This window comes from Phaenicophaeus curvirostris, chromosome 1, assembly GCF_032191515.1.
Source record: "Phaenicophaeus curvirostris isolate KB17595 chromosome 1, BPBGC_Pcur_1.0, whole genome shotgun sequence".
Taxonomy (NCBI): Eukaryota; Metazoa; Chordata; class Aves; order Cuculiformes; family Cuculidae; genus Phaenicophaeus; species Phaenicophaeus curvirostris.
The window spans coordinates 68,122,108-68,147,966 of record NC_091392.1 but is presented as its reverse complement, the minus strand read 5'-3'; the positions used below and the strand labels follow the sequence as shown (position 1 = coordinate 68,147,966).

General features: G+C 41.3%; 2 protein-coding genes across 3 annotated transcripts in view; one reads left to right on the top strand and one right to left on the bottom strand.

The window, feature by feature from the left end:
• Positions 1-25,859, bottom strand: part of MGST1 (microsomal glutathione S-transferase 1) — a 274,023-nt gene that overhangs the window by 234,104 nt on the left and 14,060 nt on the right. The window lies entirely within an intron of this gene.
• The window catches only part of EPS8 (EGFR pathway substrate 8, signaling adaptor), a 140,829-nt gene continuing 124,152 nt past the window's right edge, over positions 9,183-25,859 (top strand). The window contains exon 1 of one of the 2 annotated variants that reach the window (XM_069861829.1): positions 9,183-9,194. The gene's annotated coding sequence lies outside the window, so the exon portion shown is untranslated. Of the gene's footprint in view, positions 9,195-12,374; positions 12,631-25,859 lie in introns of those variants that run through there. The other variant, XM_069861828.1, reaches the window with a different exon arrangement.

The window sequence follows — 25,859 nt, the reverse complement described above, 5'->3', positions numbered from 1 at the left end:
TACAAATGTCTGTGACAATTTAAAAAGAAAAGAAATCTGAGATATGCTTATTCTTACCTTTATTCCATGCTACAGTGTGCATATAATAAACCTTAGAAAGAGGTTTGTCTTTTTTTAATGCAGATACACCACCATTTTATAGTGCGACGGAGTCTCAGTTTTGAGGGAACATTTAGGAGCAGTGTTACAACAAAATCATTGCCATTTCCTGTGGCTTGTATGATGTTTAAAAATAAGAGAGCAAAATAATTTGTGCAACTGTTATCAAAACAGTTTAGGAATAAGTTTCACTTTGCAATAAGATAAAGGGAAAAGGACCAGAAATTTAAAGAAATTAGAACATTTTTATTTTTGAAAGATCTTTGGAGTCTGAAGGTAGAAATCCCATTGACTGTTTCATTGACGTTGTCTTTGCTGTTGTTTTCAGACTGAGAAGGAATGATGTTCCAGATATCCAAGGTTCAATTTCCTTACATCTATAAAAAAAAAAATACACCCCTCAAGTTTTAAATGCAACATTCATAAACCTGCAATGTTTTGTTCAGAACCCACAAATCCATGAATACTTTTAGGGTTACAGATCCTTGAAATTCTGTTAGATCAGATAGGCTAGCAGTGCCTTGCTGTGTACATTTCTGTCATGTATTGCTGTCTTATGGTTGTGAATCTGAAAGCTCTTATAGTCCCTCCAAGGAGTCTCCTAGATTATCTATTTAGTTATTTCCAGTAAATGTTGTTGGTTTTTTTTTTTTATTTCACTTTGGGATTAACTCAATTCCTTCTCTTCCTATTTTTATTATAGTCCAGAAATATCTGTATTCACAAGTGTATTCCCAGTCCTTGGTCTGTTCATTTTAGGGGTTAAGTCATCCGTGTCATGTTTTAAGAGTTTCAGTCCTTCTCAGTTTTTCCTTTTGTCTCCATACAGCTGCACCAGGCACAAGCATCGCCTGATCAAGACCATTCAACCCCCCTTTTTTAAATTCAACAGCAGTCTGGGTGTCTCTGCCCTTTTGGAGCGGTGAATTCTGCTGGCTGACACCACTCCAGAGGAAGAAGAAATTCTTCTCTTGGGCAAGCGCTTGCTTATTCTTTTAACACAGGAACATGTAAGAAGGAAAGACTAGCATTATTTTTGTTATTATTTTGCCTGCTTTCATAGGATACAGAGTCTCTTCTCAGCACGAAGCCCTGGCTGTGCTAGGCACTGTATATATATATATATGAGGACAAGTCCCAGCATTGAAAATCTCACCCTTTTAAAAAAACAAAACCACAAAAGATGTGGCAAAATGGTTCTGTAAACAGATAGGGTGATTATCATTGCATTTAAGCTCTATTTCTTTCTTTGGCTCTTTGAAAAGCACCCCTGTAAAAGGTCAGGAGGGGAGGGAGCTCAGGTTTCTACTGCTTTTGGTGGTGGTCGGGTGCAGAGGCAGTGATGGACCGCAATACTGTCATGCATGAGAGCCTTTCCACTGACATGCCTGTCACTTGGAGCCTGGCATAATGGTTTTCCCCCCTCTGTATTACTTCCCCTTATCAGTCCCTTGTGCCCCTTGTGCCTCTTGTGCATCATCACAGAGGGAGGGAGGGACGGGACCTGGTGCTGCCTGGCTTTGTAGCGGGATGCAGGGGAAGTCAGCTCAGCAAGTCTCACAATCGTGGTGTTCTAGTGATGGTGTATGGAGGTCAGGGTCTGTCAGTCTTTAGGAACACACTTCTTTTTTGGACTCCTAGCATGAGAGGGGTCAAATGCCTGACATCTTCCTGCCACTAGAAAGGACAAAAATTGTTTTGGCCTATCACTGTGCCAGTGAGTGTTGATACGTGCACTTAGAATCACAGAATTATAGAATCATTTAGTTGGAAAGGATAATGAAAGCCAACCATATCTGTCCACTACTAAACCAAATCCCTGAGCACCTCATCTACCCATCTTTTAAATACCTCTGGGATGGTGACTCAACTACTTCCCCGGGCAGCCTCTGCCACTGCCTGACAACCATTTCAGTGAATACGTCTTTCCTGGTACCTAACCTGAACCTCCCCTGGCACAATTTGAGGCCATTTCCTCTCATCCTATCACTAATTACTTGGGAGAAGAGACCAACACCCACCCCACTACAACCTCCTTTCAGGTAGTTGTAGAAAGTGATAAGGTCTTTCCTTCAGCCTCCTCTTCTCCAGACTAAACAACCCCACTTCCCTCAGTCATTCCTCATAAGACTTGTTCTCAGCCCCTCCACCAGCTTTGCTGTCCTTCTTGGGACATGGCCCAGTACCTCAATGTCCTCTTGAAGTAAGGATCCCCAAACTGACCACTGCATTTGAAGTGCAGCCTCACCAATGCCAAGTACAGGGCCACAATCATCTCCCTGGACCTGCTGGCCACACCGTTTCTGATAGAAGCCAAGATGCCATCGGTCTTCTTGGCCACAAGTGCACACTGCTGACTCATATTCATTTGGCTGTCAACCAACACCCCCAGGTCCTTCTTCTCCAGGCAGCTTTCCAGCCACTCTTCTCCAAGCCTGTGGCGTTGCATGGAGTTGTGTCCCAAGTGCAAGATTCTGCGCTTGGCCTTGTTGAACCTCATAGCATTGATTGCAGCCCATTGATCCAACCTGTTCAGTTCCCTCTGTAGAGACTCCCTACCCTCGAGCAGATTGACTCATCCGTACAGCGTAGTGTCATCCACAAACTTACTGAGGGTACATTCAATCCCTTCATTGAGATCATTGATAAAGATATTGAACAGGACTGGATCCAGCACTGACCCGTGGGGAACACATTGTGACTAGCTTCCAGCTGGATTTAATTCCATTTACCACAACTCTTTGGGCCCAGCCATCCAGCCAGGTTTTTACCCAGCAGAGTGTGCGCCTGTCCAGGCCAGTGGCAGCCAGTTTCTCAAGCAGAATACTGTGAGAAATGGTGTCAAAGGCTTTACTGAAGTCCAGGTACACTACATCCACAGCCTTTCCCTCATCCACTAAGTAGGTAACTTTGCCAGAGAAGGACATCAGCTTAGTCTGGCAGGACCTGCTTTTCATAAACCCTTGCTGACTGGGCCTGATCACAAGGCTGTCGTGTGTGCTGTGTGATAGCACTCAAGATGATCAGCTCTATGACCTTCTCCTGTGCCAAGGTCAGACCGACAGGCCTGTAGTTCCCTGGATCCTCCCTCTGGCTTTTCTTGTAAATGGACGTAACATTTGCCAACCTCCCAGTCAAGTGGAACTTCCTCAGCCAGCCAGGACTACTAGTGGATGATGGAAAGGGGTTTGGTGAGCACCTCCGCTGGCTCCCTCAATACTCTTGGGTGGATCCTATGTAGCCCTATGGACTTATGAATGTCTGATTGGATGAGCAGGTCTCTAACCATTTCCTCTTGGATCAAAAGAGCAAGTAGTTATAAAGGGGTGGCAAAAGTGATGGGGTATCACAATAAAAAGGAAAGAAGGAATGGGCAAAGAGGCCAGGACTGATGGAGAAGATTTTATGTGCAAAATCTTGTTACTAGCAAAGGGGTAACACACAAGCCAAGAATTTTTTAGTCTAATTAAGATCCTGACATGCTAACTAAGATACAACACACAGTTAATTAGTAGTAGTACAGTTCCAATACACAAATATTCTCAGTCCAAATTAATTAATATAAAATAAGTCCTATTAATAAAATGGTTAAAAATTGTTAGACAAGAAAACCAGCCTCACATGTTTACACCTCATTCGCTGGTGTTATGCTCCTTTCCACTGCCTCTCTGTGTACCAGGGGCAATGCCATGAGTCTTCCTTAGGAACAATCAAATAGCAGGTTTGCAGCAAGGCATCAATGCCCCCACGTGTCATGGCCCTGGAAGCACCACCAGCCCTCACTGTACCTGCCCAACCCCCAGCCCATGACCCCATTTCAGTCCCTCAGGGCAATTAGTCCCTTGCCAGAGCTGCTGCAGCAGGCCTGGTCTCCAGCTCCGCACAGACCTACCCTGCCTGGCTATGGGTCCCAGGAGCCAGGTCCACACATTGGCATACATCCTGACCTGTCCCCAACCTCATGGCCCTCCTAGGCCATCGTAGGACTATGTTTGATTCCAGTTTGTTCAGCACAGCTGAATGGTTTATTGCGCTGAAGTGTCCAGTACCATCCCGTGCCCCTACTTTGGTATTATACTAGGTTTATAAATACGTCTTAATACACAGACTCTCAGCTCATTAGTATTATCTGTACAAAAATCATCATGCCATATGGTTATGCCATATGATTCTGCATATGGTTTCGCTCAACTCTAGAGCTAAGCAAAAGTTAAGCAAATTAGGCGGTGGCCACCTGGACAGTAGAAAATTGCTGTTACAGCTAGACAAGATAAAACATGCTTCCAAGTGGACTAAAACAAGTCCAGACAATGTTTCATATGTCCTGAGGTGTTGCTTTGTACAAAGCCTTTGGACCATCCCTAACCATGGAGCTACGCTTCCCAGGCTAGGAGGCTACAGCTGGATGCACAGGGCTGGGAACTGGGGAGGGACACTTTTAGGGGAGCAGAGGGAGGACAGACGTTTGGCAAACACAGTAAAGGCAAAAACATCCCTTGTCTGAATGCAACCCAAAGCCCAAGGGTGGAGGCATGTGGTGGGATCCTGATATCGCTTCTCCAGTCACAACTGAAAAAAAGCTGAAAAAGCTGATGGTAGGATGGCCGTAAGAGGGATGGTGCTCTCAAAGACCCTTCCACCATCCAGGCCTGGTGAGAGGCAGTGGGGAAAAAAAAACCCTCCAGATAAGAGTTTTCCCGAGTACTTTTTTCTGTGCCCCAGCCATTTCAGTTCAATAATTTCCAAGATATGTGTCATGCGGCTGGCGATGCCACCTCCCAATTGCTGCATCAGTGAGAAAGAGGGCGCCAAACACTGTAAACTTTCATAAGTCCTTGGGTTAAAACCCTTGCACTGATTCTCTCTGGAATAATATCCATACGGTGAAGGCCATCTGAAATCTCTCATGTGCTCTTTACTACACAGGATTATTTTGGAGTACAAAAGATCTTTCAGACCTCTGGAAGGACATCCATCAGTTATGTCTGAAAATTGCTAAAGCTTTGCTTACTTATTAAATAAAAGGGGAAAATATTTGTTTCTGAATAAAAACATCTGCAGTGAACTTCTAAGGTAAGTAACCTAAAGAGGTTTTAATAAGCTAGTGGTGCAAAATAGCATTGAGAAGAATCAATTTAAGATTAAAAACTCCTCACATGGTGGAGGAAGGAGAATGGGACACAAGAAAAGCAATGCGCTATAAACTGTACAAGATGCTTCCCACCTTGCAGTATGTCCCATTGTGTTCGGGATATTTTGGTGAGTTAGTGTAGAGTCATCCTCAACTCCTTCAACTTACTTAAAGATATGTGAGAAGAAGAAACATCTCACAAGAGGTTCACAGGTCTTTGAGGCAAGATCTTAAATGTAGGTGAGAAATCAGGAGTGGCCCATGCGATAAATGTATAAGGCAATTAAAGTAGAATATTATCTCAGGCATCCATAAGAAAGGTTCTAAAATTTCTTTAAAAGTGGGAGTTGTCTGGCACATCATTTATATTCTGTTATCTCTGTGTCTCATTTATTGTTTGCAGTGACTCCTGCAGCGTGCGTAGAGACTGGGCAAAAGTCAACCCAAGTAACTGAACCCTGTCATTCTAAAGCATGCTTTTGTTTGGTTGTATTTATGTTCTCACTTTGCCTTATACTATTTGTAAGTGCTAGTAAACTGTTAAGAAGCCATTACAGTCCACCTAATGAGCTTTGTGTGTTTAATCACTTTCTCTAGGCAGATCTTTATTCAATATTTGACAGTAGCCATTAGACTGCTTGCTCAGTGTCAGACTGCATCAGAGGGCCTCCAACCAGCTCTCCACAAGGGCTGCGTAAGGTCTGCTATGGTAGGTGGCATCTTCATGTGCCGGTATATCGAAGCAAACACTTGTGACCACCTCAGTATGTTATCTACCACTGGCTGAATAATGATCGTAATACAGATAGGATTTAGTCTCCCCTTCTAATTATTATTAGCCTTCCCTGAGTTTGGTAATACATATACTTCTGATGCTGATACTACCATGGGTTTGGAGTCCCTTAAAGAAAAAGCATAGCTTCAAGTATCTACAGATCTGCCACATCTGTCATAGACTTAATCAGTTATGAACCTGGATATCACATATGTTTGAGAATTGTATGGAAATGAAACTATTTCATGGGCACCTTCCTTTAAGAAAGAAAAAGCTTGTCTAGTTGCATTTAATCACAGAATAATCACAGAATCACTAGGCTGGAAAAGACCCACAGGATCATCGAGTCCAACCATTCCTATCAAACACTAAACCATGCCCCACAGCACCTCATCCACCCATCTTTTAAACACCTGCAGGGAAGGTGACTCAACCACCTCCCTGGGTAGCCTGTTCCAGTGCCCAATGACCCTTTCCATGAAAAATTATTTCCTGATGTCAAGCCTGAACCTCCCCTGGCGGAGCTTGAGGCCATTCCCTCTCGTCCTGTCCCCTGCCACTTGGGAGAAGAGGCCAGCACCCTCCTCTCTACAATCTCTCTACATTATAGAGAGCAATGAGGTCTCCCCTCAGCCTCCTCTTCTCCAGGCTAAACAACCCCAGCTCTCTCAGCCGCTCCTCATAAGACTTGTTCTCCAGGCCCTTCACCAGCTTCATTGCTCTTCTCTGGACTCGCTCCAGAGCCTCCACATCCTTCTTGAGGTGAGGGGCCCAGAAGTGAACACAGTATTCAAGATGCAGTCTCACCAGTGCCGATGTATGCAGCCTTTCAATCACGCCATAACATTTTCAGTCCTAGTTTCCAGGACCACATCTCTGACTCTGTGTGAAATCAAATTCAGAGACATTGTTGCATTTTTGTACAAGACACCCTAATGGTCAGAGCATCATGCTGGGAACTTGGTTTCCTGGGTCCCACCATGGCCCTGCTTCCATGGGCCTTGGGTGCAACTTCCCATCGCGACAGAACCTCTTCAGCTTTGCCAGTGTGGTTTGACCAGAAATAACAAGTCATGTTCTTCCACCAAAACTCATGAAATTTGCTTAAAATGTATTTAAAGCCATAGATGTATACACCCTGAGTTTTTTTATATGCACTTATTGTTATTTTCACTTCTGATATCCTAGGGTCAGATGATACCATATTTTAAAGTCTATGATTTTAGGCTTTAATAGAAACACAACTTATCCACGTTTCAGGATAGTAGTATGAGGTTTTTTTCAGTACTAGCTGAGCTTTGGCTACTCCTTTTGTAAAATGAAGCTTGTCTTTCCAGATTCAGTAATGCTGGTAGACAATTTTGAGGTCTGTGGCAGGAGCTATGTAACCAAATATTTTCATCAGCTTTATTAATTACTTCTCTCAGCTAAGGAAATAATTATGCAATCAGAACTAAGCAAGTGTGTTCTGAAATGATGGGTTTTTTTCCCCCCATCTGTAAATGCAGAACTTCAGATGACCTTCTTTAAACAGGTCCAACAGCTGAACTGGGCCCTTCTGTCCTCATAAAAAGGATTGACTATTTTCAAAACTAAAATTCAGTGCAATTAACAGTAAAAATACAGTTTACAAAGTAATTCTGACCAATCTAGTGATTTTAGCATTGTGGTAATGATAGCTGATATATTTCTTAAAACCTTAAGTGGCTTTAGTTTTGTGAATGCACCAAATCCTTGTAATGTTCTCAAGAACCTCTCCCTCTGACATTTCTGCTAGGAAACATGAAATCTACAGACCCCAAACCCAAATAAAAATATCAGCATTTTTTTTATCAACAAGTCATAGTTATTAAAGAAATTTCTTGATTTTAAATGCTTGACCTTAAGAATTCTGAAGGCTTGGGATGAGCCACATGATTAAGATTGTTCCCCCTCCTCCACTAGAGAAGTGTAGTTCAAAACTCCAGAGGAAAAAAGAAAAAACAGAAACATCTATAAACTCTGGTGAAACAGATGAAATTTTTTTTCAGTTATATATTTTCCTTTCTGCCCACCCTCTTTCTTTTCTCGTGAATATGATATAAGGAAAATGAAATAGCTGAAGTTTAATGCTCTACCTCTCTCCTAATAAACATACAATTGTGATAAAAAACATCTGTCTTGCTTCCCTATAAAGAGCAGAGCATAGATATAAAAAGATTGATTGTGTCTGATTTCATTTTTGTCTCTGTAAGATAGGAATATGGAGGCATCAAAATGGATAACAACATTTGATTTTGCTTTGCAATCTGCAATTTATTTGCTTAAAATCAATTAGAGTCTCATCCATCAAATACAATGTAGCTTTTGAGAGGGGACAGATCAAAATCTAGTAATCACAAACATGCTGAGCTTTGCTTATGTGATGCCAGTGGTTCCCATATGGCTTCTCTTATGATTCAGGTTTCTTTCAGAACAGGGTCCTGGGCTTCCAAATCCATGTGTCAGCCAACCAGATCTCAGTGCAGAGATTGCATAATGCACAAATTAAAGATTTGGGTCTGATTTAATTCCTTCCAAAATAAATGGTAACACTTCCCGTGGCTTCAGTGGGAGAAAGGTCCTCTGCATTACTGTGTTGCTTCACTAGCTGATTGTGATCCACATAGGATTATGCAAAAAGAAATGCCAGAAAATTCATAATGTCACAGAGACCTTATCTTACTGGAAGGCTTTTAATCATAATGCATTCAACTTTAATCCTAGTCATAAATTTATATGGCTTTTAATTGATGCATTAGTAACCAGAATGACTGGGTGGCAAGTTTGCAAGTCATTGATGGTGGCAGCTTCAGCTGAAGAGGTTTTGCTCATGATAAACAGCTAGTTCATTTATCCTAGTCAGCATACTCAAATAACGTCCCTTATGGATGTAACAATAATTAGGAACAAGGAATAAAGATCTGATAACCCCCAGCGGTATCACTAAGGGACAAATGGGGAAGATGTATATTTACTGATGCAAGTTCCAAAGGAAGAAGAAGAGAGACAAGAACATCCGGGAGGTGTAACTCTACATTCTCTGACTTAGGGCTATAGGCACCAGGAAGACTGCAGGCAAATGATCATGTCTTTTGGGTTTGTTTGCTTTTTGTTTGTTTTTTGTTTGTTTTTTTTAAATGCCACTTTGCTGCAGTACAGATTGTTTCCTCATATAACCTGAGCAAAATGATTCATGACAGCTCTTTGAGGTACTCTTATCTGTCACAGTTGCTGGAAGTCTCCATGGAGTCCACTGCCATGACTGCACTCTGACAGAAACCTTGTTCTCACCTGATATATTCTCTGCTGTATACTCAAGCTGTTCAGAAGAATAATTCCTTGGCTGGAAATGAGGCTTCTGGGAACCCTTTGTGATCCTTTGGTTCCGTACCTGAGATAAAGGGCATGAGCCAGCCAGGAGCAGTCCAGACTTCTTCCCTCTGGTTCAGAACTGACTCTCAAGTTTGGTTTCTGTGAGGACAGGGTTACAGACACAATGGGTTCCTCCTTCCTTTTTGAATTTACATAATGAGTAGCTCTGTTGTCTGCTTTACGCTGTGTGCCTGAACTAACCCTCCCTAGAAAGGTTATTAAAGAAAATGCAAGTAGCTTCTGTAATTTAATATTAATCAGCTATGCACAAGCTCTTCAATAAAGTATTGACTACTTCTTTATGTTCCAAAGCCTATGGGGAGAGAGAAGCTTTTTTAATAGTTTAATATTTTATATTTTATATTTCATTTTCCTGGGGGGAGGAGCATGGCAGGGAGAGAAAAACAAAACCAAGCACATTAGAGGGTTTGCCCAAGGTTTGTTTTTTTTATAGCAGACCCTAGGCTTCTAATTAATTTAGAAGTTATTAGAATTTCCCCAACATGTTTAGACCAAATCTGTCTTACCAGTTTTGGGGCCATTATATTATTCATAGGTTTACTACTCAGCAATTAAATCTGACTTTAGAACAACATTCACTTAGTTTGTAATGAAAATGGTCTGAAAAAAACCCCAACCCAACTTTTATGGCACCAAGGACAACACATTTAAGCAGAATATTTAAAAAGTAGACATAACCCAAAAAACCTCCCAGTCAGACTAAAATGATATTGAGACTAGAAGAATCTTTATGCTTATTCTTCAGATCCTCTGGCAAGTGTTGTCTTCTAGATTGGACCATGTTAGTCTTTATGCAAAAAAAGTTTTCTAGAATTTATCCAAGCAGCAAATAAACAGTTTCCCCATTTAGAATGTCATTTTTTTTCCCCCATGTTTCTTCAGTGGCATAAAGAATGGAAGAGCATGGACTGATAGCCAGTCTGGTTATGTTATCTCATTTGCTGTAGATTCCTTTAGATTAAGCTCACATTTTTATGATCACAAACCAGGAACAATTCTGCTGTTTCCGTCTTTAACTGCACATGCCTTAAAATAAAGAGAAAAGTCAGGCTTGCTTTGTATATTTTTCTTCCAAAAACTCTATGGATACGGTAGTGTCTGCTTTCAATGAGAGTGGAAATTCCAGTATCAAGCAGTTAATCTTAAATCCCCAAGCTTGCTGCAGCCAATACTGTAGAAATTGAATGCTTGTGCGTCTGTTTTCAATACAGCCTGAACAATGGTGCTCCCCATGAATCTGCAGGTTTGTTAGCCTGCACTGTACCTTCCATTGCACGGACACCTGCAAAGAAGTTTGCAGCTTGCTGGGGCTATGGTGTTTGGCTGAATTCCACATAGGAAGGGGGAGTGTCAGCAAACAGACTCTGCTAGGTCTGCCAGACAGTTGTGAGAATAAGTAAGTTGTTTGTTGCATGTAAGTCATTCTGCAGGTTCCCAACACAGGAAGTATCTTTAGGCTATTCCACAACAGAAGTTAAATTCTTTGACATATTTTTTCCAAACCCAGTAATGAGATATCTCCTTCATCCCCTGTGATACCATGTTCTAGTTTCCTATCTGCAGTTATATTGCCTTCATAATTATGCAAATCAATCTTATAAACGCCCATATCTACTGTATATATCTGGAAGAAAAGTTGATAAAGCATAGAAATAGAATTAATTCTTCCCAAAATCTTTCTCTTGTGCATTTATTCTTGTGATTTCTGTTTTCTGATTTTCACATTCCATTTTCTTTCCATGTTCCTATTATCTCTGTTCCTTTTAAATATTTTCTTCTCAAATAAAACCAAACAAAAATATCACCCCCACAGTGGTCTTCTGCACTTGTCTTCTGTCCTTTGTTAAAGAGAACTGGAGCAGGGGGTGGCCTTGGGCTGCTATCCAAGAAGGAAGGGGGAAGAGAGGCACTGTTTATCCCTGCCAAGGGCTGAAGCAGTCCCCAACCTTTTCTTTAATAGCATTTATTGTCTTCCTTTCGGCTTCTCACAGGGTATGAAATTCCATGTATAAATTACTATTATTTACCTAGGGAGCATGTATATTGTCCAAATAGTTTGGGAATGTCAGTTTAGATGTTAGTGTTCCTGTAAGTGTTCATTCACATGAATGACCTATATGACCTCTCCATAATCTGATTCTTCAAGGTTTGAAGGATTGTTGGAAACAAGCTTCCTGTTAACAAGATAAGTGTATGGTATCTGCACATTTCATTGCTTGTTTAGGTATGTAAAACTGGAGTTGATGTCCCCTCTCCCACATTATTTCTCAGATGTTTTTGCACTTTCCTGTTTTGTGGAGGAGCTGCTGGACCAGGAATAGTGGCAGAGACAGAACCATTAGAAAAAGCAGCGTCACAAAGGGCTTCGCCAGCTCAGTGCCAGGAAGGGGAAGTTGCCTGAACTGCTTTTATTTTTTTTTCCCTCTTGGGTTTGTTTGGGTTTTTTGTTTGTTTTGTTTGTTTTCTTTTTTGAAACTGGGTTAAGGTAAACTCCTAAGCAATGGTGGAGTGAGGCCCCACCTCTCTCTGCCTGATCTGCAGGCTCAGGTTACTCTTTCCTGCCTGGTTCCCGGGAGCTTGCAGTGAGTCTCATCCATACCTGCTGCCCACTGCCTTCAGTTCTGAACGTGCTACCCATTACCTTCAGCTCTGAACCTGCCGAGGCAAAATAACACAATTTGCAGAGCTCAGACCTTAATCTCAGGAAGATTTCCTGGAAAACACCAGGTCAGGTGTGGACTGGCATCACTTTAGAAGAGATTCAGCAACTGAACTACCGTAAACAGCAGCTGAGCCACATCTTCCTTTCTTCTTTTTATTTTAAAAAGTGTTTGGGAAAATCTGTGTCCTTCCTGGAGAAGCCGTCAGGGGCACGATTCTGGGAGTGATGGCTCTGACATCACCTGCCTCTGCAAATGAGTCATGGTGTGTTATAAAAAGCAAGGACCTGCCAAGTCTCATTTCTTGGAACTGAGTGGAAATATCAGCAAGCAGCTGCTCTTTCATTAGTTTGTATATACTTTTCCTCTGCGGGTTTCTTGAAGAGGGTTTGGAATCATAGAAACTTTGTAGCATACAGGACCTGTTGCTATGTTTGGATAAACCTGGCTTAGTTCTGGAAATGACTATGTGTTTGGTCTAGATCTGATTTGGATCTTCACGAGGAATCTTGGTGAAGCCTGGAAGGAGACTCGGGACCATAACTAAGCAGGTTTGTAAGTCTTTCAGGATTGGCATTTCAGCCCTATAAAAAAATCAGGAACAGAACCTGACGAATCAGATCAGCTCTCCTATTTATTGTTCGAAGAGGGGGTTCTTTTCATCTGTCTGATGCTGAGGAAAGATCTGTGTTTTCTAGCTTTTTTCTAGAGGCACAAAAGACGGCTTATTTGAAAGTGAAATCAGTGAAAACTGAGGTTCTCAGGGAACATCTTGATTTTAGGAGTGGAAGTGGCTCATCACAGAAAACATGACAGCGGCAACAGCCTCGCATCAGGACTTTGGCTACCTGTACGTGTGCCAATGGTACCTGTGCGTGGGGCTAGCCCCCTGTGCCGAGTGAGAGCCACTAGGAGTTGTCAGGGTCAGGAGGAACGTGACGCCAGATGGAAACGGCATCAACAGCTGGGAGATTTCATCCGGGATTTCAGTGAGGACGGGAGATTTTTGTTCTCATCGCCGGCTTGTTCCAAAGGTTGTTTAGATAGATACATCTACTTCACTGGGGAAGGATTTTGCTTTGGAGTCTTGGTAGGTGTTGTGTATGGATATTTTTATTTATTTATTTATTTATTTATTTATTTATCGAACGCTTACGATGACTTTAAACATTTAAACTACTCACGCATCTCAGCGCAGCGCCGGGGAGCCGCTTCTGGGCACCTCGGCGTTCGGTGAGCGCCCAGAGAACCGGAGCGGGCAGGGGACAGGAGGGGAGAGGAGGGGAGAGGAGGGGAGAGAAAGCGAGAGGAGGGGAGAGAAAGCGAGAGGAGGGCAGGATCGGGGAGGCGACCCCCGGCAAAGCTCGTCGGGGCTCTCGGGGCCGGCAGAGGGAGCTCCGCCCCGCTCCGCCACTTCTCCCCGCTGGCCGGAGCCCTCCCCGCTCCCACAGTTTGTTGGAGACGCGGAGAACCCCGCGCCCGGAGCAGCGCGGCCGGGAGGAGGAGGAGAAAGAGGAGGAGGAGGAAAAGGAGGAGGAGCAACCGCGGCGAAGGTAAGGGGATCGCCCTCGGTCGCCGAGCACCCCCCTCGTTTGTTTGGCGACCCTCGAAGCCGCCTGGCTTCGTGCTACGGCGGATCGCGGGGTGTTCACGCCGTCCCCCCCCCCTTCTCCGCTCGGGCAGGGGCCGCTGCAAAACTCCTTCCCGGGCCGTGCGGGCTCCGCCGCGGCACCGGGGATGGCGCTTGCCGCCGCAGCCCTTCCCAGCCTCCGTGCCTTTAATGCGCCGCGTAGCTCTCCGTCTGTTCGCGTGTGTGTGTCGGTGTGTTTAGCTCGCCTCTCGCGGTAGGGCGACCCGCCACACCTGCTCGCACCTTGCCCGCCGGGCTCCCGGGGCAGCGCCGGTGCCTCCTCCTCCTCCTGCCTCACCTTCCACCAGGTGACCTGGGCTTCTGTCCCCAATATGGTATTTTCCCTCGGCGGTTAAGCTGCCTTTTCCAAACGTGCTAACGGGTCACTTTTGGGTGGGAGAATCTTGTTGAGAGCCGTGTTTCTTTGCTGCTCTGCCCTGATGTCTTTCTCCTCCGCTGTTCAGCCCCTTCTGTTTGCTAACTTTCCCTGGGGTCCTCCTCTTTATGCCCCTCTCATCTCTATGAGTTGTACCCCTTTCTGCCCCTCTCATCCCTATGAGTTGCCCCCGTTTCTGCCCCTCTCATCTCCATGAGTTGCACCCCTTTCTGCCCCTCTCGTCCCTATGAGTTGCACCCCTTTCTGCTTTGCAGCAGTGCAGGAACCGTGACCTGCACGCACGGTGGAAAACAGGTTTGTAGCGTTTTGCTGCGTGATCTAAGGTGCTCCTGCCCCCTTTGTAACCTCAGCAGGACTGTGCTGTATCCCTGAAAAGCGACACGTTGCAGCATCCGCTACACCCTAGTTTGAAGCCGCCTCTTAGCTGGCAGTAGAAGCACAAAATAAGTTTTTCTTAAGGATATTAACCAACCCTCCTATCTAAAAACTGTGCTCTGCCTTGACTCATGGGGCTTGCACCCCCCAGTGATAGGCATGTAGCCGTATGACCTTTGGTGGAGTCTGCTTTATTTACTTAAAGTCAAGTACTGGAGATAAAAGTATTATTACTCTGTGTTGCATCTGCTGAAATATTAACCAAACGATGGATCTCATGTTTCTTTGCAGTGTAGATCATATTTTAATTGTTCCTCTCCTTCATCATCAAAAATATGGTCCTCCTCCCTTCCTATAAACCATGTTTCTTCCTATTTGTGATGGTGCAATAACTATATGTCAGCTACAAAAAATGCTTACATGGGATAACATAAAAATGACCATTTTTGTTGTTAGCGACTGGAAATACTGAATCAGCATTGTGTGATGGTCTCCTTTCCATGGAAATACCCATGGAAATGTTGCAAGCTGTGCGCTCTGAGGAGCGGTCCTCTCCTAGGCTGGGTTTGAAAAGGGTCCGTCATTTCTTCTCAGTGAGCAGTGGGGACTGCAAAGTGTTTACAGCATCTCCAAGGTGCAAAGGAGAGGCAGCATAGCTCATCTTGATTCACAGTTCACAGTGAGCGTGGTGTTATTAGCATATGGGTATTGTCAAGTAATGAGATACTGTGCTCAAGGCTCCGTATAAGCAGGTTGGGGCTGCTGCGGGCTTTTATGGGGGGAGGCTCTGGAAGTGTAAGTGACTTCAGACTTGGATTGTCCAGCTGGCTTATATTGTTGCAAACGCATAATGGCTGCAATATTGAGTTGCACCTTTTCGTAGCTCAGAATGAATATTTTTAGTTGTGTGTAATTTTGAAAGTGGCTGGAGCATCCCATTAGATTTAATTGGAGGGAGGTAATACCACATAAGCAGCAACACCCAATAGTGATTAAGTGCCTGGTTATAGATAGTGATAATACAGAATGCAAGATTGATCTAAAGATGCTTACTTCTGCTGTGAAGTGTACAGACAAAAGAAATACAGAAGTTCTGCACTTGGCAACAACTGAATTTGTGAAATATAATTGATTTTCTTTCTGTCCATAGTTTAGCTGTAGATGGCAAGTCACTTACATTAACTACTGCGTTTTTTTATCCCTGTGGTTGAAAGCTTATTAAAATCTAAACATTTGAAGTTGAATAATTGGTACCCTGAGGGGCAAAACATATTAAATACATAAGAACTTTTATCTTCAGCTACTGCAGTGAGATAACAGAAGACTTGCAGTCCACACAGCAAAGACTGCACAAATAAAATGCTTGCTAACTTTGGTTTTGGTGTCCAACACTTCTCTTATATCCCTTATTACAATTACTGCAACATGCTGTCTTCTCAGATGGTGAACGACTGGTCAAAAGTAGGAGCTTTACCTAAAGCTGCGACTTTCAGCTGTGCCAGACAAAAAATGACGCCCTTTGGTCTGTGAACCCTTTAAACACTTCTCCCTCTGCTGCAGGGCTGGTGCCCAGAAAGACATTTAACACCTCAGAGCTGGCTTTCTTATGATAAGGTGTGTGTGGCCTGATCATAGTATCTCCATTCAAAGAGAATTGGAAAGGTGCTTTGCTTGTGCGTGTGTGTTCTGCATGCGGACAGGTTTGTTTCTCACATTTCCTGTGAAACCAGGATTTCTTCTTGCTTTCTCACTTAACAGCATCTGGTTCTATGTTCCCTTTGTCCATAGGGATCCAGAGTTTTCATCGTTCTAGCCGGAGCTGGGTTCCCAAGGAGACTAATCAACAGCTTGTGACTAAATGTTTTTTAACTGGTTTTGAAGCCTCAGTGTTTGTTTTGTGGTACAGAGGGCAGCATGATGCCTGAAATACCCCTTTTGCTCATGTACAGCCATACTTGCACAATATGCACTAATCTTGTAAGTCACTAAAATACCATAGGTAACTAAACTAACAGTGCGGTTATGTATACTGAATATTTACACTGAAAAAAAAATTAAAAAGGCTAGGAGGCTAATTGATTATTTTCAGTGCTAGTTCTCTTGTTTTTCCAATATTAAATGCTTTGCATTACCAGAAACTAGAACTCTTGCTTTCAGGGAGAGTTGTAACTGCTGTCATTTTATGTCAACTCCAGAGTTAGACTGTAATTCATCCATAGATTTATTCATCCAATACACTGAATTTCTCAGTTTCGTGCAGATCTTGATTTAACCTTGATACGTAGGCATTTCAGTTTCCAACCCTAGATCACAAGTTAGATGACCGCTGTCATCTGAATTGTACATTTTTCCCAAGAATTTCAGCTGTTACTGCAGTCCTGAGTGATGATGGGTTTATCCCTGTTATGCCCTTGCTTGAAATTAGGTGTAAGTCATTTAAAGGTTCATCTAAGTCAGTGAGAGTATTCGGGATGTGTGTGTAGCAAAGGATTTGTACAACTGTTTAGAAAACAGAGCGCTTAATTCACCGAAACAGAAAGGTAAGACAAAGTGTCTTTTACAGTGTTTGATACTCAGAGATCCTACATAATCCTGCTTGTTGACTGGCGAGGATAGTCACAGACTTCTTTGGAAGACCACAACGATGAAGGAAGAAGCAACCTTCACATCTGTTTTGTGGCGGGGATTTTTTTCTTTCATTTTTTTTTTTTAATAGCATGTCATGGACACAGAGGGAATAAAAAATGAGTCAGTTACAAATGGAAATGTTGTTAGCATTAGCTTTGGAGGGCCTGTTTTCATTTTGAGCTGTGACAATGTGCCTACAATGACTAACAGATGCCTTTGATTTTATTCTGTAATGTCAGTGTTAGTAAAATTTTTAAATATTAGCCAACTCAGGGCCTTGAATGCTACTAGTTGAACACTTCCCCCACCTCACCTTATGTCATTGTCTAGGTAATTAAAGTAATTCATGCTATAAATCTTCATAGGATTGAGATCTTAAGTAGAAACAGCAAATTACAAATTAATTTCTTTGCATTTACTGCCTTTGTCTTTTTCTGAATAGATTTCAGCAACCTTACGCTTCTGAGTAGGCAAAGTTAGCAGAAGTCTCTAGTTTCAGAAGTGAAGTGTTAGTATTTTCTGTGGAATTTGCACATCTCTGTGTAAGTGTTTCTGTGGGGTTTACTGTTGCGTAGTTTTCTGACCATAACAGGCATCTTCATTACTGATGATGTGACAGGGTATCTTACTTGAGTTCATTCTTAAAGCTTCGCTCTTGTTTGTATTTTGATCAACCACAGAAATTGTTACGTTCTCTATAAAACTATAGAGAAAAAAAACCCCAAGACATACTACTGTAAAGATCTGGATTGTGAAATGATGAACCCATTGTTCTGTAATATTGTGAAACCCTTGAGTATTTCAACAAAATATTTAGAAAAACTCATTATTTTAAGAATGGTATCTGTTGAGTCAGCCTAAGTGATATGGATGTTCAGTAACTTAAAACAGACAAAGTAGACTTTGTACGGGTAACTTGTCCTTTTTTTTTTTTTTTTTCCTCAGGAATACATTGTTTTTGTGTTAGGTAGAGAATTTATCTGTTAATAATACAAAATGCTACCATTACTGGATTTTCTGGATTTTATAGATAACCACTGCAGGTAAGAGAACATTTGAACTCTTCCAGGCCTTCATGAGTGTAGGGGAGCTGTTTTCAGTTCACTTAGTTGTGGAGATGCCATAGCTAGTTCTTGAGGCAGGGGCCTGGAATTTGCTGTAGTTCCTGAATGCTTCAGCCTTAACCTAAGGCTCACACTGATAATTCCTGCATTAATGTCTGTAGCTCAGGAATGTTTGTAACTGGAAAATAAAGGGATGACTCATGGGGATTTGTGTGTGTTACTTTGATTTCTGCTCCTGCACGTAAAAGCATTTTTAAAGATTTGACCAAGTAGAAAAGCAGGCTCTAAGCTTGCTGCTTCTTCCATCAGTACTCCCTTCTCCTCCCCCTCACCTTCCAGAAATTGGCTCAAGTGCAAAAATAAGCGGAAAGTCAGGTGCTGGCAGTACCTTTTGGCTGTTCTTTAATATAGGTCCAGACCCATAAGGAAAGGGAGCCAATATTTAACATACCTCTCAAATTAGCTGCATAAAACTTGATCTAACAAACATGTGAAGTGCATGAGATCAAAGAAGTCAATTTATTCTTTAATGCTTGTGCATGCCTGGTGAGATGCAAGATTATCCAAATTTTATCAACATTTTAATGCGAGGTAGAATTTGACATTACTAAGATTTGTTCACTTAATACTCCTAGTGATTCTTCTTCCACCTGAAACATGAACTTTGGTTAATGAGCACTTTCTTTCATTCAGGGGTGGTTGAGGGGGCTTAATGTTAATTCGCAGCTCTGAATGGCCCTTTCATTAGGGCTGAGGACTCTACTCTTTGTTCTGATGTACTCTTCCTTCTTCCCATGCCGCTGCTCTTGTTGCTTGCTTCCACAGTGTATCTGAGGTGTCTTCTCTGTTTCCTAAGTCAAAGATCTCTTTTTTACCAGTGTAAAATATAATTTGGAGTAATTAGCCTTGAGAAAGCTTTATTTTTTCCAATCCACAAGGGATTTAACGCTTGCTGTTTCAGGGAGTTCTGTATCTGCTGGGGGACTTGTTACGAGTTCAGTGCCCGTGAGAATCCCAGTGTACATCATAAAATATTTTCAATGTATAGTTCTATTACTCGGAGCATGTGAATGTGAGACTTCTGTACAAAGAGTGAGACATTCGTCTTGTGTGTTGAGGTCTTCATTGTAACCAGATACAATGGCAATGATATAGCAAGGACTATACAATGATATTGAGTTACATCATGAAAAGGTTTTGATATCAAGCTGTAATAAAATTCAGCCTGATGATCTTCCATGTCATTTTAAAAGTGGTATGTAAAAGTCAGCCATTTATAGATGTGCCTCTAACGTACTTTTCAGCTTTGCACAACATATCTTGAGAAGCTAGTCAGTGCATGATACTACCTTCAGTGGGAGGTATAAATATATATGTTTCATTTTCAGAATTGGGTATCAGACTGTGTATTTAAATACACGTTTTTTTTTTCACTGCATTGTCATTTCAGGCTCTCTTCACAAAGTGGAGTTACTTATTCTGTTCTGCACTTCTTGCATTATTTCTTGCTTTATAATTCTTATCACGCTCTTGCAACCTTAGTGTATTGTGTCATCTCTTTTGTTTACTTCTCTTCCTGTATTTAGGTATAAAGAATTGTACAGGGGTAAGGGCAGAGGGCCGGGAGTTAGGAAGGTGGAATCTGTTCCTATTTTAGCTGCAAACTTCATTATGGTTAATAAATCCAGGCTTGCTGGTAATTAGCCTCTTAGTACTATCTCACATGCAGAGAGCAGGACAGAGTGAGGAATCTGGACTTTGTACCGTAGTGTCTGTTAGGTAAATCACCTATGTGTGACAAATGTCCTACTGCTGCTGAGAAACAAACACAGTTTCTCCACTGCAGTCACTGTTTCCCTTTTCATAGACTCTTCTGTGCTAAAGCACTGCTGCATTTTGAGCCATATCTTCAGCTTTGGTCTCAATTCTTCTCCCTGCCCAACCTGGCCCCTGGGGTGAGCTCTTACTGTTTTCCTTCCTTTTCCACTTGCATAAGCCATTTTTCCACCATCTTCCATCCTGTGGTCCATCTGGCTCTTGAGTCTTGATATAACTTTAGCTTCCTGGGGGTTTTTTTTGTTATTTTTTTTCTTTTTTTATTTAAGTTCTCTCCACCCTTTTTGTTTTACTTCACTCTTCTGCTGCACATAGTACTGTTTGCCCAGCTTCTCAGAATAAAATTCACACCACTTCCTGTGGCAAAGATTTTTCTTTTTCCCAAACCAACTCTTTTTCCCCTTTTGTCTTTATTCCAGTGTCTTCTAAAACACATTTCAGATCCATTGATCTCAGTGGGGCATATATGTCAAATTATGTGTGTAGTGAAGTGTTTGTGAGATAGGGTTTTAAAAGTAATGTCTTCTCTAAAGGTTTAAGGCTGTGTATTTTGTCTGGGCAATAATTTAAAGCTCACTTTGAGCAGTTCTAGAGCTCAAGACTGAATAGGAGGTGTTAGAGTGTGTGTAGGCATTTGTTTTCCCTCTGTGAGTGAGGTGTCTACATACAAAAAAAGTCAGTTCAGTCAGTGTCTTACTGAATATGAATGTGAGATATTCTCAGAAGTGCCTTTAATACATGGCAGCATTTGTTCTTTTCTACTTAGAATTTTCAGTTTCTCTCACTTTTTATATAAAAGCTAAATGATGACATGCAAGAAGAAGAAGTATTCCAATGTTTCTTGAATAAACAGAACAAAATGAAGCCCTGAAGAAATGGCAGGTTGCTGTTGAGTCCCTTGATCTTCATGGTGTTACAATTTGGTGCAGCGTATCGATGGTTTGACCTCTTCAGAGGGGCTTGAAATTCCTGGCGGGGGTTTGACAGAAGACATGGTCCTACTGGCCTGTGCAGTCCAGCATTTCATGGCGAGTATCTTAGAGCAGTGGGCAGCAGTGAACTACATATTCCCGGGAAAAGCTTTTACTGACTTTATGGAGGACGTGGATGCACAGTGCATGGCAGTTTATGTCCCATCAGATTCTTTGAGTATTTTAAAATGTACTTTTATAACTCTAAAAGTTCTTATTGTCAATAGAGGTGTCCATTCCCTATTTTAAAATCATCCGAAAATTATTTTTTTGGAGATGGCTGTTTTGTCCCTTTGCTTCAGTTTCCCTATTTATAAAACAGAAAATGTATCTGTCTCTCAGGAGTTCTGTGAGGCTTAATTAGCCAATGTTTATATAGCCTTTTGAAGATATAAAATGCCATATAAATGCTAAGTATTACTATTATTACCACCAGCTGCTTTGTAGTAGTTGCAGTAATAAATGTTTCAGTGCTGGTGGTTGTTATTATCATTGTTCTAGATGTAGGTTAGTTTTCATGAACTCTGGAGACTGAGGGTGGTGGTAAAAGTGATGGTGCAGACCATACAGAGGTGGATGTGCATGAGAGCTGAGATGAGAGAAGCTGTGCTTCTAGCTATAAAATATTTGTGAACGAAAATGAAACAACAACTGGGAAAGAATGAAGCCTCTTCTGCAGTATGGCAGCGTTTACAAGTCACAGGGCTAACTGGGGGGATGGTCTATGCTTATGCAGTGTCTCAGCTGGTTAGAAATGAGCTGGCATCGGTTGCATTTGTGACACTGGCACGTAAAAGAAGGGATCTTTTAGAGATGATTGATAATTGGTAGTATAGGGAAAAAGATGTGGTATAAATCACAATTAGCCTTTAGGGGTTTTTTTAGGTCTACTTTTGTAAAACATCCATGACTTAATGCTGAGCTATTTTTATTAATGTTCGTGTGCTTATCTCACATAACCAGCTTGTTAAAAGAGGATATGAACACTTTCTAAGCCACTGCCTTATAAATTGCGAGTAAGAGAAAAGAGGATTGGTTCCAACAGACTTGAAGGTAGATTCATTTCTCTTCTAGTTAGCAAAAGGAGAAATGGGGAAAAGTTAAATTAAAGACTTAGTGGGCCAATCAGTTTTAGCCAGGTAGAAAAACATTAGAGTTAGGCTTTGTGTAGAATTTAGTTGCAAAACTTTAACCTAAAGGAAATAAATGCAGGGGAATTCTGTTTTGGTAAATTGATGATAATATCTCCAAGTCATTTCTGCCTGAAGTAATACGTTAGAAAAAAAGAAAAGTAAGAACAAAGGAACACTGAGGGGGAACAATTACTTTGCTGACGTCTCCTGAAGATCTGAGGGAGTTACTTGGTTGCATTATAAGAAGAATATTGTGCTGCTGAAATGTTGGAGAGGGTGGATAATAATGATGCTTTGAAGAAAACTTCTCTGCTCTTTTTATTGTCAACATCTTAGATAAGATGGAAAAGTTTGGAAGAATGCAATACCTTCTTTAAGTTCCCTCAGCATTCTTAGTTAATCATTATGTGATTTCAATATCGATATTAGATATTTATGGTGATTTTTAGAGGGTTCTAGTTTACTAAGTCAGGCTGTCAAACTGCCTAGAACAAGTGATCTGTTTCTAAATGTCACTTAATACCTCAACTGCAAGGACTTCAAAACTAGAAATGCTGCTAAGTGGGGAAATGATTCAGTCCTTTATGATTATGTGTAAGCAAATTTTCAGATGACTTTGAACATCATTAAACAGCAAGAAGAAAAGGCACCAGTTTTCTTTTTTATTTATTTTTTTATTTTAGGGAAATCCCATTTTAAAAAAACCCATAATCTGGACAACAACAAAGTCCTTTAATGTAGAAACGGAATCAGTTTAGCCACACAGAGGTAGGCAGTGTAACCAAGGCTCACATGGAGATGTCTGAAATCCTGACTGGTAGGACAGGAGGACTTTGAAACAGGACTTGCATGTTGCTTTAGCTGCTCAAAATATTTTTAGCAGTAAAGAGGAAGACAATTCATAATATTGTATTAAATCTTTATTTTTTAGAGTGGCAACATCTCATTTTGAATAAAAGTCTGACTTTTCTTGAGGGCAGTATAGAAGAGCTGTACAGCAGTACAGCAGTACAGCAATTTGATAGGAATTTCTTTTTCTGTTACCCTAGACTGTAACATATAGTAGTATAATAGCTGTCTTTTGAAGTACAAAAAAATCTGCCTAAGAGGCCATCATTTTAAAGTATAATATGAAATGCTGTTTTAATAAGGTCTGCTCCTTGCACATCTCAAGTGCAAGGAAATATGTGTGTTGAAACCTTGCTAATCCTTCATTTGCACAAAGTATTTGGCTTGTTCCCTAACTGTCAAGGAATTAATGGTGTGCTTCAATGAGATCTTGCATTACTAGACTGTAATTATTTTTACAAGAGTTTCTACTCTGTATTTGATGGTGGTTTATGAATTTTCATAATAAATAAAGTGAAATTCCCATTGTCAAAATATATGAGCAAAGTAATCTGATTCCTATTTTTTGTGTACTCACTGGCCCAGAAATTTAATGATTTCCAGTAGACTTCTAGACAGCTCATACAAGCCGGTAGAGTTTGCTGTGTTGTGTTGTATTGTTTTGCTTGTGCTTGTGACAATTTAAATAATGGTGTAGCTGACAAGGAGCAACTCCATTGAGGAGATGATGATGCATTTCTCCTGTACTTCCTAGTTTGGACTTGTATTTGAAAAGGGAGCAAAAAGGCAGTGTGTATATTGCATCACTTAATGAGTTCAGGTCCTCATCTGAACCGTGATGGTGTTACCTCTGGCAATTGTTATATAATAACAGACTTTGAATTAAGTTGTTCAAAGGAGTGCTACAGCAGAGATATCAGGACACTGCAGACATATCCAAACCAGTTTTAATGGTACTCTTCCAGTATCAGAAACAGACTGCAGCTGCATGGGATGCTGTGGTCTTCATGCCTCTTGACTGAGGACAGAGCTATTGCTGCCATGACTAGACTGGATTCAGCATCCAAACCTGAGGATGGTGCCTGCACTGTAGACACATCTTCTGTCTGCATGCTTTCCTGGAGATCTAATGTGGACTATGTAGAAGATAGTATATATCATTTACTTTTCAGTTGGATAGAATCAGTGGAATAAAATTTCAATATCAGAATACCTACCTAAGATTTTCCCTTTGTTTTTTTACAATTATTCCTATAATAATAGCTTCTCCAGATCTTAGCCTGTGAATGGAAGCCTGTTGTACTAGGAACTCAGTTTGGGAGAGTCTTATTATTTAAACATCATTTCTATTTTTAAGTCAGATAATCTATAAAACCTGTTTAAAGCCACGGGGAATTATTACACCATCTATCTTCACCTCCAGAATATGAAGGAGGAAAGTTTCTGCCCTTCTATTTCTGGTAGAAAAATATAAAACAAGATTTCTTGTCCTTCCTCTCCGAGTAAGATAGGCACAATAATTTAAACTACCTGCTTCTGCCAAATGTTGGCATAGTGAATTTTTGGTAGTTTCTTATTTTAATTGTGTGAATGCAAGTATGTGGTGACACCCTCTGTTTGTATTTTTATATAAATATATATTTGGCACATAGCAGATGCAATCCAGATTTCTTCCTCTACATATAGACCTTTCCCCCAAAAACCTCATAGGCTCAAAGCAGATGATCCTGGAGTCTACACTTCTTTCTTTTCATGCTTCACTATATAAATTGTATAAACTCAGACCACTTTCTGGCAGTATGACACCCTTGGCTGCAGAACAGCTTATAAGAATTAAAGGCTATGTTATGCTGTGGGAGAAATCCATGGAAGTGTTGGAGAGGTTCTTCCATAGGTTCACCTTGACATTTGAGAGACTCAGAGCCTTCCTACCTCCTAGACCACGGAAATGGTATTGTACAGCAACTGAGGTATCCAGATGCATGCTGTGTTAGTGCTTCCAATAACGCCAACAATAATACTTTTTCTTCATAGTTGTGTCTCCCCTATGGCTGCTACTGAACAAGATCCACAGATGTCACTTTGGGCAATTTAGTAAATTGAATCCACAAAGACTCTATGGAAATCTGTCGCAAGTGATGCAAGTCCTCCGTGTTCTTAAAAACCTCCCTCAGATCTATAGTGCAGTGACTTCTTTAGGACATAAAGAAAAATGCATGGAAATTTTACAGATGACCTTGCTTTTTATGCTCTCCCCGCATGACTTCCCTATATGGGACTCTTGCTTCCAGTAATGACACGATGTTCTGAGGCAGTGTTGTTGGCACAATCACATAAAATAACAGAGACTTCCCGATATTCCCCTGTTCTTACCCTGTGATAGGCATGTGCCTTCAGGGGTCAGCTGACCTTAAAAACGATGCATATCTGGAGTTTAGGGTCATTTTTGTTGTACGGGTATTTTTTTTTTCCTGTAAACATTGGCATGGTGGTGTCCTCACTGATTAGAAACCATATGTCATTATAATTCTTGGTCTAAATGTACATTCTCCACTCTGGGCACATATTCCCTTTAGAGATCCTGGAAAAACACTGAATCATTGGTCTGGCAGAAAAAAAATGTAGGGCTTTTACCCTATCTTGCCTTTTCTCATTTATGCTTTTAAGATAGTATGTGTACATATTCTACAGAGATAATTTTTCAGTTTCTTTCATATTTTACATCAGCCATGTATTTTGTTTTCATCTAGATCTAGTGTGTTGCCTAGGAAAACCACATCTGGTAATGTCTTCATTAGTCGATATGTTCCAGACAATAATACAGTTCAGGTATTGTGAATCTGATGGAGCGTAGGCTCTGGTGTACAGTAGTGCTCAAACATTTCTGGCTTATCAAA